Raw genomic sequence first — 14,256 nt, 5'->3', positions numbered from 1 at the left:
TTCCTAAAACACACACAACTTTATAATATAGCATGCAGCATTCTGAGATTCTTGTTTAAAAACTTCTTCTCATTTAAATGAGAGGAAGTTTTGAGTTTTATCTACTGATATTGTTCTATATTATTCTTCATTTTATTATTTATATTATTATGAATTTTTGTATGTATGTAAATTATTTTAGTCATATTATGTGTAAAATTGTAGTATCTTTTATGTAGTGTAACCTGAAAAGACGAGGCTCTGCCGGAAAAATAAATTACAGGGGCATGTTTATTCAAACATTGAGCTAAGGGGCTATAAATTGGCGAGATTTCAGCAAGCTGGCGATGGTTTTGGCAAATAATTTTTGTCGCCAAACTTTGCGACCATTTGGTGACATTTTGATCCTCACCGTGTAAAATAATTGCTACTCTAACTGTAATTGATCCCGATATTTAACTGTAATCGTGTCCCGCCCTCATACGCCTTCCAGTAATTTTGAAAAGGTGCTATAGATTTCTAACTGCCCGGGGAAAAACTATATAAAAGTAGGAAGAACATCAGTTGTCAGTTTCTGAGTTCAAAGTCGACTACGAAATATTGAGACATCTGCACAGGAGCATCGCTCTTTATGTGCCCTTTGCATTGCGTTGTGTTTAACATTCTTAGTACTATGACGTGTATTTACTGATTGTGCTTTGCGATACTGAGAAGAGCTCTACAAATACTTTTGTCGAAAGCTCCAGGACTATAAAGTGCTCTTCCTTCTGTTAACATAAATTTTATAAAGCTATCGCTGGTTCTGTATGCACTCAATCCATCACGAATCCATACACAGGCAACAATATTTACAGTTATTTAAACATTTTGTTGCTTGCATTACTACCGCATTTGTAAATATTTCTTCTTAGTTCCGCATTATTCTTAATTTTCATTTAGCACCTGTATTTAAAGAGTTTATTTTGTTCTGATCTTGTTAATCACGAGCTGATGTGCAGTGGAATTATGTAAATCACTCTAAGGGATATCTGATCTTATAAGATTTACAATTTACCAACCTTAAACAACAAATTTCTTACCCTGTGCCAATGTTTATTAAGATAATACATATATGGAGACTTTCTTGAATGATACAAATATATATGGTTTGAAAGACTCTGAAGCATACTGGAGATCTAGATTTCAAGAGTGAGAATAGTTTTCACCCTAGTTCTTTTTTTAAACTAATCAGAAATATAGTTAGGTCTGTATGAAAATTGATTAGCTAATTTTTTCCAGCAGGTTATCCTGTATTTTTGAAACTGAGGCTGCTGTGCCAACTTTTATTTCAAGAAGGATTTCAGTAGTACTTGATACGCTAGATTAAATTCATATCCTATGCAGATAAGCATTACTTGCCATAATATAAAGTATATATTTTATCCTGCAAGTTTTTACAGGAATTCGAGTCAAAATTTGCAATTATACAGAGAATCTTTATTATTATTTCAACAGAGTCAAGACAACTGAGGTAACAGATGATGAAAATTCTCCCAAATACCAGCAGATACTATGAAGTCAATAACGAAGATTCATGTATGGATGAAAAATCAAGATGAGAATTTAAAATTGGTCGCATTATATCTCTGTCGTCCGTTTAGAATTATGCACAGTAAAAACTAAAATTTAAAAGTAAATTCCAATCAATATGTAAACACAAGGAAGACCAATATCAAATACAATATTTTGATTTCTAGAATACTTTAATTTTTGGCATATTTTAAAGTATAGAGTGTTTATTTGTTGCGCAGGAGGCAAAAGTATATGAAATAAGCATCTCAGTATATTAATTCCCATTGTTACGTGAAATTTTACAAACTGTCTGATAAATATTCATAAAGAACCTAGTAGCTTGTGAACACAAACTTGCACGATAATTTTTAACAGATAATTTTCCATATAATTATATTTTGCATGTTTTTTAATTTACTTTATTCTCTTATTCTAAATACAAATTAAAAACAATCACCTTACTTAAAAATGCAATTTTTTTCATTATTAGCCCAAATGGGATGTTAGTTCCGAACTGGAAAATGCTCAAAACAGCATTTTGCTTCGAAACACTTGAATTTCATATTGTCGCCACAAAATATAATTGCTCTGTATTATATTTAAAGAAATTAAGAAATGAAGAATCTGCATGAATGTGTGTATATTTCCTGCATTATAAATAGCCAACGATACCTAGAGCCTTCAAATTTTTTGTAACACAGATCTCCACACGCACTGGGCACCTGGAAGCCCAAATTGTGAATCTCGAATTTATTTAATATTTGGAAAACTATTAACGAATTTTTGATTAACGAACTCAACAATTTCAAAACTAGCAGTGGCAACACTGTATGGACTAAAATATTTTTATCTCCAGCGAGCGAGAAAGTGTATCGGAAATACTGACTTGCCTTTTGAGGGCGTTTGTTTGTTTTTTTATTCGTTGAAATAGAGTAAACATATCATAGTGAGCAAACTGTTTTAGTGGGCAGCGTGAAGGAGACACAAGTACCATGTTGTTTGTGCGCAAGAACTGTCACACGGTAAGAGTTTCTTCAGAACTCTAGTGAATGATCTTTTGATGGTCTTCATGACATCATTCAAGTTGTAAGAGTCTTTAATTGACATGCAGTCGTATTTGAATTTAGAAAACGAATCGTATGAAGTCATCGAGTCACACACATGCCCCAGTGAGGAAGAATAAGCAGCATCAATAAGATACAAGACTACAATACTTCTTGTCCACAAGAACTGTCAGACGGATCTCCAGAAATCTGGTGCTGATCTTCATTGCAGTGTTGACGTCGTAGCAGTCTTCATTTGATATATTGTCATATTTGAATCTGAAAAACAAGTAGCACATATGTGATTTCTTCAAATCATCACATCTAAAGATTTTCCGAATTATAACATAGGTATAAGTTGAAGTTTTCTGCAAATAAAAAACTTAATCTCATGCACATTCTTCGTTCTTTGTCGTCACATATCGCAAAATAGCGCCAAGAATAATTAACTACCTAGGGCAAACCTGCCTACTCAGATTGATACCACTTGGCAGAAAGGAGCAGAAAATACTCAGTTAATTATTCCAGGAGGAATGAACTGTAATTAAAAGGATCTGAATTGAAATGTTGCCATTCCCGTTATTTTTGGATACCCCAGTTAATCCTGTCAGATATCTCCGCGATGGGAATCTAAAAAATATAACTTTAATTTTGAATTTAACTGCTAAATGTCAGCATTATACTGAATAGCTTCGAAGCTAGGTTACTCCAATATCGAGTATAAGCGAAACCATATTTCGTGATATTCATGAAGATCGCCAGATCGTGTTGCCAGATCGTAAGAAATTTCGCGAACTTGCTACTTTTGACAAAATTGTGCGATTAAAGTTTATGTGTACGCGATTTTGAGAAATTTTTGCTACTCCATTCCTTTCCATGTGCTACTTTTTGCAAGTTTACATTTTTTTAATACATCGCAAAACGCATGTAGGTTAAAATAGTTTATCAACTAAAATTAATTTATAATAAATAAGTAAATAAATAAGTAAACAAATTATTTAGGCTTAAAGAGAAATTGAGATAATTAGAATCTCATAATGTTAAATTAGTCAAACGAGCAAAATGGAAAAATTCCTTGAAAAGCATCGATAATTAAAATAAAGCCAAAAAAATGAATTAGAAAAGGAACTGCCAACTAAAAAAAATAGTATAAAACGCTACCAATCCAAACTTGAGGACACACTTAATGGATATGTACAAAATAATTTTAAAATAAAATTTTAAATTAATTGAATTTATTAAAAGCAAAAATGAATGTTTAAACGATGGATAATTAGCATCATAGTTTTAAAAAATTCGTCAAAGCTATAACACACGTAATTAAAACGAATTAAAAAAATCGAATTACAGTCCTTAACTTACGAAACTAATGAAGACTGAATTTTTGATGACATAAGAGGTCATATGAACATATGTAACTATGACTTCACCCAAATCACGTGATAAATGACGTCATGTGTTACGTTTACGACTTTTCAAACCTTCTCCTGCTACTTTAGTTGAAACATTTCTGGCAACACTGATGCAGGATGAAGTTTCCCTCCATGTTTATAAGCTGTCCCTTTCAGTATCAACGATTCCAGGCATCTCCAAACCGGAAACCTGTGATTTTCCATTATACACTACCTGAATCGTGGATATACAAGATCATCTAATGGCATTCTGATGCATGAATTGCCTAGTGAAAAGCCACTAGGCAATTCATACACCAGTGCCTTCTACAGAAAATGTTCTGACTCACAGCTCTTAGCTCGCTCGCAGCCGGAGTTCAACATTTTGGATTCTATATGCAGCAATTTAAGATCTATTCTTTGTGGCTGAACTGTCATCTGGAGAACATAACAGTAATAATTTAGAAGTCAAACGACAAAAATCAGCGTTATATTTGCAAATTTTCACAGGACTAGTTTCGATGGTTTTACTGAACCATCATCCTCAGCTGCCAAAGCTGAATGAGATAAGAATGCTTGCTTATTTGCGCTTAAGCTGAGGATGATGGTTCGGTAAAATCATCGAAACTAGTTCTGTGAAAGTTTGCAAATATAATGCTGATTTTTGTTATTTGACTTCTAAATTATTACTTGTTCGGCGTGTTATTTCATCTTAACATAACTGTAGTTAAGCAACTTGTGTAATAAAATTAATATAGTCTTCTATTTTATACCTATATGAGCTAATTGCTTTTACGTGCATTAAAACTTTCAAAAATACAAAATTTCCTACATTTATTGCTTGTTCGATAATTCTGCTCAGTTGAGAAAGAAGTGCTTTGAATTTTACCAAGAAAGAAATCGTTACTTATATGTAAAATACCAGTTTTCTCCTGATATATTTCTTTGTTAGCACTGTTCATTTTATCAGAATTTTTCCTTTCACTTATATTGGAGTTTATTAAACTCATTCAGAACTATTTACAGGAATACTTCTGTAAAGTATTAAATCTGCATAAAATTTTGCTGCCTGGCCGTTTTTCATCTATTTCGCAATACGGAAGTAATTTAAATTCTTTTCACTAAAATGGGAAAAGTATAAATAAAATTACGTATGCATTAATATTTCTTTAAAAATAATTTTATCCTCTCTTCTCTTAGATTAAAGGAATTCCAACATAAAGTCTGTAAAATAGGTAGCTTTGCAGAATTTAATCTTCAAAGGAAATCTTCTAAGTAGCTTACAAAACTTATAATGACAAATTAGAAAGGCGTCTCAAGAAAAACTAATTTATTTTCAACGTTAAATTAAGGACTGCTAGGATTTATTTGAAAGCATATATATTTTTTTTCTGCCGGAAAAAATATAACGCGTCGTTACATGCTTTGACTATACAAATAAAGTAATGAAATTTTATTAAAACGTATGATCATCTAAAAAAATGCGTTTCAGCTTTTAGTAATGCAGCGCGGAATTCTGATTTTTTTGAAGTTACAGTAAAAAGCTTGTTTCAACCTGTTAGCATACCCTCACTGACAAAATATTTTTTAAAAAATATATAAAATGTAGTAATATATTTTACTTACACTCATCATTCTCCCTTGTACTACTTGAAACTTTTTGTTGTCCTATGATAATAATTTAAACATTTTCTTGAGGAAATTGACATAATAAACAAAGTTACTGGGAAATAGATTTAATTCGGACTTTTTAGGGTAATAACAAAGCATACTAATGTTATTAGTCGAAGAAGGGGTATGCCTTAATGAACAAGACTCTAAGGAAAACTGACTCGTATTCATGTTACGCATAGCGAAAACCGCAAAAATATAGTTCTAGGCAACCAGTTTCCGGAATTAGAACCAGATTGGAAATATTAGTGTTCATTGGACTCATTATTGTGGAGCACAGATAAATTAGTAAGCTTTTATAAGCCTTCTTCTTTCCTGAAACGCAATCCCGTCGCATAATTCTTAAGCGCACATCTGTACTGCAATCAAGGGAGGAGCTTCGAATACGGACTAATGGACTTCTACTACTCTTGCTCAAAAATAAAAATAGTATCCATTCAGAACAATACATTTATTTACACAAGATTTTATAAGTCTTCTGTTTGCCTGAAAGGCAATCCCGTCGTACAATTTTATAAGCTTTCGTCTTGCCTTGAAAGGCAATTCCGTCGCATAATTCTTAAGCGCACATCGGTACCGCAACCAAAGGGAGAATCTTCGAATACGAACCAATGAGCTTCTACTGCTCTTGTTCTGTAAAAATAGTATCCATTCAGAACTATGCATAATCTTAAAAATAAGAAGTAATGAAATAAAAATTAAGAAGAAAATGAAATAAAGAGAAGTAAATAAAGAAATTTCAAAATAAATGCTTTTAACAAATTCCAAAATCCGATTTAATTAACTACAAATTACAATTTCTGATTCTCGAAATAGTACACCTTTGCTGTCTAAATTGTTTTCGCATTTCCTAAGAGATAATATAATCATATACGCATTCTCCACTAAAATTAAATTTTTAATCTTAGCAGCGATGGCCTAGGATTTTGCATTTTAAGTCCTTTTTAAATTTCTTAATTTTTAAGTTTTTTTCCTCCTTGTATTACTTATGTATATATAGTACATTTTTCGCTTCGTAGATAATGTCATCTTCAGTTTAATTCATAGCATTACTGAGGCGATTCATTTTTAACAAACAGACTCTAATTTCTGATTAATTTCTCGAACGAATGAGGATTTGGCATTCATCTTTAAGCCTAGCTGACTTATATAACCGATTATTCGAAATTTTCGAATGAATATATAGACGAATTTATAGAGGGGTTTTAAAATCGGCTGCTACAGTTTTTTATTATGGCTGAAGTTTGAATCAACTTATTATCCGAAATAGATGGTACTGTACAGAATTCCATCCCATTCAATGCTTTTAATGGTAAGAATACTGAATGCATAGCCTTGAATTACATTCCATCACGCAGATTATTCAGTTTTCGACCTATCATACTTGGCTACAGATTTAATAGCAAACATTTCCTGTATAACAGAAATTTTCAGTTATCGTTTCTGAAACTACTTATGACCATATCTGTAACGAACGAATAGGTGTAGGAGGTGTCAGAAAATGGAAAACCATGACCATAATGACTAAGAGTTTAAGCTTACAAATGCAAACTGATATTATAAATATTGAACAAATAGAAGCTGGTTGAAATCTGCTTCTGAATACGAAAACGCATATTTTCTTAGCTGGGCATTTCAACTTGATAAATGACGTAATGATTTTTCTTGACTGATATGCTTAGTCTATTGGCAGAAGGTTTCGCAATAATGCACATCTTGCAGCTCTATACAGACCTTTAAACTACTTCTACAATCTTTTCCTTGTTTCCCAATTAAACCATCGCTTTGAGTTTACCAAGTCTTCCATACCGTAACCAATCGAAAATCTTAAGCTGAATTTTTAATGATAAAATTTATGTTCTTAAAGTCCTTAAGCTCACTTTATAAGCTTAAGAGCATAGAAAAGGAACAACATCGAGTGAATAGCGTGGAAAAGACGAATCAGTTCTTATAATGCTGAAAATTCAAAATTCAAAAGCAATTTTAACAGAGATTCTAGATCATCAGCACTCATGTGTTGAACAATAAATATCATTGATGTGAAAGATCACGTTTAGCTTGATTTTGCCTTTGCTGTGATTTTTATGTGATTCCACTGCAGTAGAAAATTTTTATTCTATCACATAGCAGATACCCGCTTATTGGTTGTCTTCTGAAACACTGGAAAGCTGGATATCGTTCGTATCAGTAAGATTATCATTGCTACTGCTAAAGCTCGAAAGCCGTTAATGTGCACATTACCTAGCTAATCTGCAGATTAACTAATTTCTTCCGTTAACTTGCGGAATCAAGAGTGTTCCGCATTTATCTACTTAATGTGCACATTACCGGCTTCCGTATCGTTAAAGTTTAGTAGTTTTGTTCTGTCATTTCATTTCCCTACTCCTTCCCTCTCTTCCTCCATTTTAGTTTGGTTTCACTAAATGGTCGCCAAGTTTGGCGACTTTTGACGATTTCTTGCTAAATTTGGCGACAAAAATTGGTAACTGAATTTGATGAACCAACTTAAAATTCACTATTCCACTAAGAATTCCAAATTTAAACAAAGAGCCGCCACTTTTAAATACTTGATTGGGCAGGGTTTCCGAAAATATGACTGCAAGTCTAAAATGTACCAAAAATAGGCGTGCTTATCGCAAAATCCAATTGCCATGTAATTCAAAGTGTCACCGTAAGCATAATTTTATCATACATTTCGGAAATTCATTTCTTTAATTGTAATAATATTTTAAACCGTTTGGTTCTTTGAATTATCGTTTGTTCATTGATTGACGATTAATTCTATCAATTAATTTGCTGATTGTTTGATTGTATTAACTTGATGCTTTAGATGTCAAAAATAAATAAATATTATGTTAATTTAAGCGTACAGAAATGTTGGTGTTGTTCCAGCAAAGATCTTATTTTCACTTTAACGAGTGCCTAGTATTTAATGTGCAGATTATCTACACTGGTGTGCAAAACTTAAACAATAGCAGGGTTTTTTGCCATATCTCCACCAGAAATCGGCTGAGAGACATGAAATGCAGAAATGAAGGAGAATATTATGTACGTAAAGGATGACGAAAGCATAGGAGCTGAAAAAGGAATACAATGCAAACGGTATGGAATCAAACAAAAACTAGCTTTATTGAACGCATAGTATGGTGACTCATGATTGTCTATCCAAGAGGAAGAACAACAAGCAGATGTTCCTTAATATGGGATATGCCCTCTCCTCAGTGCAATGGTTGCTTCGCACCGTCTCCGCATACTCAGAACCAGCTAGTGTAACATTTTTTGCGGTAGGAGTGCCCATTCCTCAATCAGCATCTCTTTGAGTTGTTGGGTGTTTTCCGGAGGATGTAAGTGTGCTACAATGCGTCTCCCCAAAGCATCCCACACATGTTCGATGGGATTTAAATCTAGGGACTATCTGGCCAATCCATTCGAGTGATATCTTCGCTTTCAAGTAGCTCCTCAACAGCAAGAGTCCGATGTGGCCGTGCATTGTCATCCATAAAAATTAAGTCTGGGCCAATGGCACCTCGGAACAGACGCATATGGGGAAAGAGTACCTGCTCATAATAGCGATCCCCGGTTACAGACCCTCCGTCAAAAACGTGGAGCTCAGTTCACCTATTCAGCATAATGCCTCCCCAGACAAGAACTCCAGGACCACCGTTATGGTGAAAATAAGGGGGCGCATCCCCCAGCCCATCTAACCAAGATTACCTAGGTCATATGACTTTTAATGGGAGCTTGCCCATCCAACAACAAACGAGGAGCCAGCGAGCCAGTTGTGCTCAAAACAAAACAATTAAAAATTAAATCATCCAACCACCGTTACGGTGTCTTTTCTTGATGTTACTGGGATAAAACCGGGTTCCGACCTCTCTCCAAATCAAAACGCATTGAGAATCGCTTCTGGTACTAAACCGACTCTCATCCGTAAAGAGGACACGACTCCATTGATCAGTTGTCCAGTTTTTGTGCTCTCTGCCCCACTGTAAACGCCGGCCAACTTTCAGCGGGAGGCAGCGTTCAGGACAGCGGGCGAATAGGCCCCCTTTGTGAAGGCCTCTGGCCACAGTAAACCGCGACACTTGTCGCCTCCTTGCTGTACAGAGTTTCTGAGCAATGGCGCTTGCTGACTGCTGTCGGCCTCTTTTCGCTTGCAAGACGATATATCGGTCATCTCCTGCAGTTGTCGTCCTCGGGCGGCCACCACCAACCTTTCTAACAGCTGTACCTGTTGTTTGGAACGCTTTCCAAGCGCTCGAAACGACACTTTTGCTGATTCCGAACTCTGCAGCTACACTGGTGACAGTACGCCCCTCCTCCAGCTTTCCGATCATTCTTCCATGTGTGAAGTCGTCCAGGTGATTTCTTCTAGCCATATTTCACGAACTGACTCACTGGTACTTGCAGCGAATATGTTGAATTGCGTCTCCGTCCTTCCTTTTATTCTACTGTTGAGCTGCGCGCGCCGACATCACGCGTTTTGTGTACGCTCACGTCGCCTCTGACGTTTCGTTCCTGATATTTGCATACGCATAACTTTTTTACTGACTTACGTGTTCATTGTACTGATTTCCAGACCTCCTTTTCTGCAATTTCAAGGCTATCTGCTAACTTTTTACATTATTGCTTAAGTTTTGCACACCAGTTTAGGTAATTTGCTGATTACCTAGCTAATTTGCGAAATGAAAAAAAAAAAATGTTGGCACATTTAACGGATCACCCTAGTTCAAGGGTCCTCAACCCTTTTGTCTCTAAGAGCATATTCTAGAACATTTGTTAAACGGTAGATACCATTTACGTTTTCAAAGTTAATTTAGCGTTGGACAGATGCATGAGCATAAATAAATAGATCGGTCGCATTTCGCTGTGTACTGGTATCTGTGTTAAGCGCAATTTCTATTTCATTACAAATGAGAAAATTTCCATATAGAATTTTATTCAAAACTAAAACATTTTTATTGTGATTGCATAGGTTGAATAATCGGCGGGCGCCATGGTTCCCGTGGGCATACGGTTGGGAACCCCTGCCCCAGTTAATCTGCACATTACCTAGATAATCTGCAGAATAACTGTTTTCTGATTTCTAGCAGTAACATCATTACTAGGAAACTTGCTTCTAGATTTACGAACTCAGATTAAAATTTTTATGAGTTCGTTAAACATCACACATTATCAATCATAAAACAATAGTCCCGATTAATAAGTCTTTAAAAGATACTTACAGGATTAACCAAAGAAAAATACTTCTCAGGATATTTATAATATTTCTCTATATTATACAGTATTTTAGTCAAGAAATGACAGTGACTGGGCTAGTTTTATGTCTCAAAAGTTTTTCTACGCCCCGTCTTCCCTAGTTTTATATACTACCAGGTGTAAGTTTTTTCTTTCTGGTTATGGTGTTTAAGGAATTCAAATATAATTTTAATATATTAATAGTTTTTAGTCTAGTAACTCTCTCAACATAAATATAATAAAATAATTTTTTCCCGAAGTTTAATGAATGATCAAAACTCTTCCCATAGGAATTTATTTTTATAATCACCTATGTTCTACTTCTCTATTTGTAAATTATTCTAAGGTCTAAGCTGAACATTTTCAAACAATAATAAGAAATACGTTTGATCACATACTTAAAAATGATTGGTAGCGTTAGTTTTTATTACAAAAATGAGAAATATCTTAGATAAATTGCCTTTTACTTTTTCAATAGGTGACGATAAAATCTGTTCTGTTATAGCCCAAGATAATAAAAATAAGCCAAAAAAAAAATCGTAATGGTCGGGAACTTTGATCAGTTTTTATGGCCACTCATCGAACGAAAACCCTCCACTCGCTCGTAAACTGAAGTGAAGTGGGCGAAAGGGCTGTTCCGCGTAACAGTAGTGAGAGAACATTATTCTTCAGGTAGGAAGAAGATTTATGAACTTCAAGATTCCTTTCGATCTTAAAAATTCATGTCTGGTGTGCTATCGTAGATGTATTTCCAAAGAAGAGTGATATAATGGCTCACGGAAGAGTGCGAAGTGTAAAAATGGCCGTAATATTTCATTTCTGAGAACTCGTGACAGCGGGATGTTTCGAAATCTCTTTCCCAATAGGTCCAACTTTCAAGGTTTCTTTTGGAATAATAAAATTTACTGGCAAAGCTTTAAGAATACTCTTACAGTTATGAGATTCAGGATGATGCCCAGCATCGTTAGAAATATTTCAAGTTGAATTCTTGGATTCTGGAAAAAATTATTTTCCAGGGAATGTATATTTTATCAATGAAGTTCAATATGCACCTTTAAAGATATAAATATAAAAGATATTTAAAATATAATTTCCCATTAAAGATTATGAATCATTTAGTGACTGAGTGATAGGATATCCCACAAAATTCAAAAATAACAATATTTAATTCGTTGAAGTTTTCAGTGAACCGTGTTGATACAGTGTTTAACGTTCTTAGTAGTTTGAAGTGCAACTACTTATTGTACTCTGTGATACGGTGAAGAGCTGTACAAGTGCTTCTTAGAAGGAACAGACTTTATCAGCTGTAGCAATTTCATTAATAATATTTTGAATCACTTTCTTCCTGTAATGACTCTTCAATGCTTTTATAGCACTCTCATCTAATGGCTGAAAAACGGAAGATCGTTCTTCTCGAAGGCGACGAGCCAGCTGAAGATCTTTGAGCATAATAGCAACCCACTCGGCATGGATAGCTCAAGTTGCTATATTCAGACAATCCTACCAGCTGAACTTCACTGGCTTTCTTATGAGCCATAGCTGCTGAGCTCTGGAATCGAAGATCCGTCTTAAAATCTTGAGTGATTTCTCTGATTAAACGCTGCAAAGCGATTTGAGAACCAGCAACTCTATTGAATTTTGATAACGAGGTGAGTAGCGATGAGACCTTTTTAATATCTGTGGTAGCTGGTGCGCCTTTCCTCGCAGCCTTGGTAGCTAACCAGGAGCCATTTACTAAAACTTTACCTCCAGTACGTTTCCTTGCGGTCTGCTTAGTACGAGTCATATCAAAAGTAAGAGCTTCTTCAGCAAGAACTTGCAATGCAAGTTAAGCTATATGCATATAACAATTGTCTTTGTGTTTACACACTTTGTCTTTGTGTTTCTCTGCAACTTTTGATTGAAGTGCTTTAGCAAAAGGTGTGTGCTTTAATAGTAAAGCGTAATTACATTTTTAATTGAAATCTTTCGCGTCGAGATATGAGCAGCTGGAATCTATCTCGGCAGTATAGAGATTTAACTGAAACTTTTGGGTTAAAAATGTTAAAACAGACATGGTATTTAAATTATTAACACAGGAATAAACGCACAGACGTTTATATGAAATAAATCATTAGTTCAATAAGTGAGAATTTATCATAATAAACACTTAATTGACAAACGAAAATCAAACAAAACATTAGGCCCTCCTTATTGGAAATTTTTTAACCTGAAGCAAGTCTTTCGTTTTTACAAAAGAGTTTCCAAACCGAAAGCAAAAGGTAAAAGTAATATGAAACATAATATTATATGACTATAATATTATTCATATGAAAATAATGAAGACCACTTAAAAGTTATTTAGTAAAATTTGAGGCCGTTGACTATTGAAGTAGGAAATTATGAATCAGGATTTGAGAAGGAATAAAGCGTCCGATCACCACTGTGACTTTAAATTCAAGTAACGCAGTCTAAAACTGCACAGGAAAGTCTACTTATGCAGTCTGAAGTAATTAATAACGCGCTTTTAAAATCCGCTAGCAAAATGGCTAAAGCCGAAATAAACGTTAGCAGAGCTGGGAATAAGACGTAACTGCAAGCGAGGCTGCCAGAAGCTCTAAAACATTCAAAGCCTTGGCATGAATACTCTACAACTAATTTAGATTCTGGTAAGGTAGAACTGCGGAAAGAAATTATGTTTCTACTCGATGACAATGGTTAATAAACATAAAATTCTATGCAATATAAAGTTCTATGAATATAACTTTCATTCGTATGAATTTGAGAAGTTACGTTTAATGCTTTAACCCGAAAAGTTAATATGATGTAATGAAGCCCAATTAAAAGTTACCTGAATAAAATCTGAGGCTATTGGCTATTGAAGTAGGAAATTATGAATCGAGACTTGGGAAGGAAAAATTTCTTAGATGACATCTATAATTTTCGAGGCTTGATAAATCTTTTGTTTGTATATGTAGAGAGTGTGTGCGGTATGGGAACTCGGTGGGAGACCGTTCCTCCGGCTTGCTCTACTTCAAAACTGGGAGCGAAACTGAGCAACGTTGTAGTATCACTTGCAAGGTGCCCACAGCACTTGCCAGCGACAGGCGCAGTTTATCTCTTTGCCACAATGAATTTCGTGGGCTCAGTCTGATATCATTTAAGCGAGGTTAGTCACAGCAACAACAATACACCATAATTTTTAACTGTTGGTATTATGTTGGAACGGAGATATTTCCTCAGTTCCTTATCGGGTCCTTTAATGATGGACCCGCTATCTATAAGTATAAACAATGAGCTGTAAACGACGCACTCGCTAAAGATGCACTAGTTAGCGTTGCTCACTTACCGATGCATCGCTGTCTAAAAGTATAAACAATGAGCTGCAAACGACGCACTCGCTA

General features: G+C 34.7%; 1 protein-coding gene and 1 long non-coding RNA gene across 2 annotated transcripts in view; one reads left to right on the top strand and one right to left on the bottom strand.

The window, feature by feature from the left end:
- LOC118187283 (glutamate receptor ionotropic, kainate 2-like) overlaps window positions 1–14,256 on the top strand; it is an 826,434-nt gene that overhangs the window by 123,385 nt on the left and 688,793 nt on the right. The gene's annotated exons all lie outside the window — the stretch shown is intronic.
- The window catches only part of LOC146994271 (uncharacterized), a 68,934-nt gene continuing 56,137 nt past the window's right edge, over window positions 1,460–14,256 (bottom strand). Inside the window, exon 2 of the long non-coding RNA XR_015043857.1 lies at window positions 1,460–2,852. This is a non-coding gene — a long non-coding RNA (uncharacterized LOC146994271). The remainder of the gene's footprint in view (window positions 2,853–14,256) is intronic.

This window comes from Stegodyphus dumicola, chromosome 11, assembly GCF_044657685.1.
Source record: "Stegodyphus dumicola isolate Sdum_Otavi_A_Nest chromosome 11, ASM4465768v1".
In the NCBI taxonomy this organism is placed as follows: domain Eukaryota; kingdom Metazoa; phylum Arthropoda; class Arachnida; order Araneae; family Eresidae; genus Stegodyphus; species Stegodyphus dumicola.
The sequence above is the reverse complement of the archived record's forward strand: the minus strand, read 5'-3'. Positions and strand labels throughout refer to the sequence as shown.